This window comes from Myotis brandtii, unplaced genomic scaffold (assembly GCF_000412655.1).
Source record: "Myotis brandtii unplaced genomic scaffold, ASM41265v1 scaffold423, whole genome shotgun sequence".
Taxonomy (NCBI): Eukaryota; Metazoa; Chordata; class Mammalia; order Chiroptera; family Vespertilionidae; genus Myotis; species Myotis brandtii.
Window position 1 is genome coordinate 3,549,980 of NW_005366214.1, and position 3,146 is coordinate 3,553,125.

The following is a 3,146-nucleotide window of genomic DNA, read 5'->3' on the forward strand; positions in this document are numbered from 1 at the left end:
AACTGCCCTCCCCTGCCGGCCTGGTCGCCCCCAACTGCCCTCCCCTGCCAGCCTGATCACCCACAACTGCCCTCCCCTGCCGGCCATCTTGTGGCGGCCACCTTGTAGCCACATGGGGGTGGCCATCTTGTGCGAGGGTGTGATGGTCAATTTGCATATTGCCTCTTTATTATATAGGATAATACACAACAAAGGCAATACATATTCTATTTACAAGTGATATAAAATAAAATCACACAAAAGATGGGAAAAAAAGATTTTCAAAAAGACCACATACATGGTAAATGCTAATAAGAAGGCTAGTTGAACATATTGTTATAGTTTGTTTATAAGTTTAAAATAAGCCAGTATTAATAGGAATAGAGAAGAAACCTATATAATAATAAAGGAGTAATCCTCTAAAAAGATTGAATAAATTTGCATGCACCTAAAAAGTAGCCCCAAAGCATATGAAGAAAAATAACTGTAGTGTCTCTCTATATTAGTTTTTTATAGTGAGTCAGATAATTTCTTTTGGATAACCTGTCACAAAATGTGACATTTTGATGAAAATTATAAAATAGTAAGGTTTTAAAATTTTAAATTTACTTTTTAAAGTAGAAAAAATACAATCTCTTTTTCTTAAAAATCATATTACCTTCTAAATATATTTGAAATTAAACTTCCCAAAAACATTCATGATCAATAAAGCCCCTTGCCTTCAGCTTTGCTACCTATACCACCCTGATCCATGACATCGATAAAGTGCTGTACTAACTATCCTTCTACAACAGTATTTCATAAAGTCACCTCCCTACTTGACACCTTTTAATTAGTCTCCCACCATTTACACTATAATAAAATCCAAATTCTTCAGCTTGTCTCTTTCTCCATTCTCATCTCCCAGTACCTCTTCTCCCTAACCCCTACCCCACTGATATTTTCTATTCTAGCATCAACAGTCTTTTGGATCAGGCTTCTGAGCCTTCTCATACACTTTTCTTTCTACTTAGAATGTTTTTCTCCTTCTAACAGTCTGGCAAATATCTAGTCATCCTTTGCACCCTACAGACACCACTTCTTGCAAAAGTTTTCTCAGATCAAATTTCCACTCTCCCTCCAAAACAAACATAATGACTGCCTCTTGTATGCTATTTCTGAATTTTATCCAACTTTTAACATAATTCTATTCTGCATTTTTCATATTTTAAAGGGTTTGTAAAATAAGCTTTGGATTGGAAAATCCTTATGTCAGTTTATAGTTTTTATTTCTATTCTAATATAAAATGTTTAAGACTTGCTATAGTTATGAAATAAATGACAAGAAAAAGGAAAATAAATAAAGAGGTCACAAAAACAAATAGTTTCAAAACTGGATACAATGAAAATAATACTAATGTGGAATACTTATTAAATAGTGACAACATACTTTGATAGAAATAAGAACTAGGAGAGCTTTATATACTGAGTGACCAAACAAAGTAAAACTAAATACTTCTTACATTAATGATCTGACACGTTTTTAACGAATAAATGTTTTCTCGTATACTAGTAGTCTACTTTTTACACTCTATCATTTTAGAAAAGAACATTTAAAATATACCCCTTCTGATAAACAGTAACCCTTTTGCTAATCAATTTCAAGTGGAGTCAAGCATAACTAGAAAATAACATAGATACTTTATTATGCAATAAGAAAATAGCTTTCAATGCTTTTTAAAAATATATCAGAAGCAAAAGGGATTCTTCATAACTTATATGGCAATAGATTTCTCATACAATATAATCAGGAATGTAAAATTAATTCTTAAAATTTACAAAGTTCTTATTTCTAAGAAATCTACAACACAGTAAGGTCCTTCTTTTATCTACAAATCATTTCCATACTACAGGGCTGTATAAACTGGAAGTCTTTGATGAGCAAGGGCACCTGGCTGACCATTTGTCATTTTCTTCAGAATAAGAGCCAGTTAACTGTCTACCTTCTCAACACTACAATACAGAAAACATTCTCCCTCCTTCAATAGTTAATACATTCTGCTTCACTCATATTTCTAGGTCCAAATCACCAGATGCGATAAATTATGAGCTAATCATAGAAATGCCAGAAACAACTGTAAGTAAGCATTTTAATAGCTGCAGGGAACACAAGGACACTGCAGTCCTAGCTAGAGATCAATAAAAGATCATTCTATGTGCATAATCTATATGGATAACACTTTAGAATTCCATGATGCCCAAACTCCTATCCCCAACTGAAATTCCTGTAGAACTTTAAGCCTATCTGAATCTGTTCCCAAGTAGAAAGAATATACACTTTGAAGTTCTAGGTTTAAATCTTTTTTTCCAAAACTCTGTGGCTTTGGAAAATTATTTAGCCTCTTTTAAAGCCAGGTCTCCTTATCTATAAAATCATGACAATTTACCAATCAGAGGGTTGTTGTGCAATGAATTAATGTAATATAAATGCTTAATACAGTGTCTGGCAAAGAGTGGGTGTGTTCAATATTCCATGTTAGGAGCTAGGACTGTATATGCTCAAAATTAGTTCTCTTTCTTAATTCCATCCTCTGAACCCCAATAGTACTCTGTATCTATTTTCTTATGGTTCTTACTTTCTGCCTTGTCTTACAGCTTACTTTCTGCCTTGTCTTACAGCTACTCACTTATATGACTAGTCTGTAAGCTCTGAGAGCAGAAACCATGTTTAATATATATTCTAATTTTTCACAATGTCAAATACATCATGTACCCAGAAGTACACTCAACAATATTTTTAAATGAATTAAAAATGTTGGAGAATTAAAAATATTGGAAAATAAAAGATACTACTCCATGATTAAAGGGAAAACAGCAAGACATCTGGAAGTTAATACAAAATAGTTTCCATTTCCTTCAACTAATGAAAAATTATTATCAGTAAGAATCAGAATGCCAACTTTTCATCAATGCTACATCTTAGTATAGTCTTATACTTTACATAAAGTATTTCAGTATCAATTATGTAATGTTTTGTGTGTGCTTCTTAAAGGCAATTGCCTGAAAAGTGACCACTGACTACATAACACAAATGATCCTTCCTCTTCAAATATAGTCACTAGATATAGTCACCCTAATTGGCAAAGGAAGGAAGGAAGAAAGGAAGGAAGGAAGGAAGGAAGGAAGGG

General features: G+C 33.1%; 1 protein-coding gene across 3 annotated transcripts in view; it reads right to left on the reverse strand.

Moving 5' to 3' along the window:
• The window catches only part of MNAT1 (MNAT CDK-activating kinase assembly factor 1), a 205,994-nt gene that overhangs the window by 29,800 nt on the left and 173,048 nt on the right, over positions 1-3,146 (reverse strand). The window lies entirely within an intron of this gene.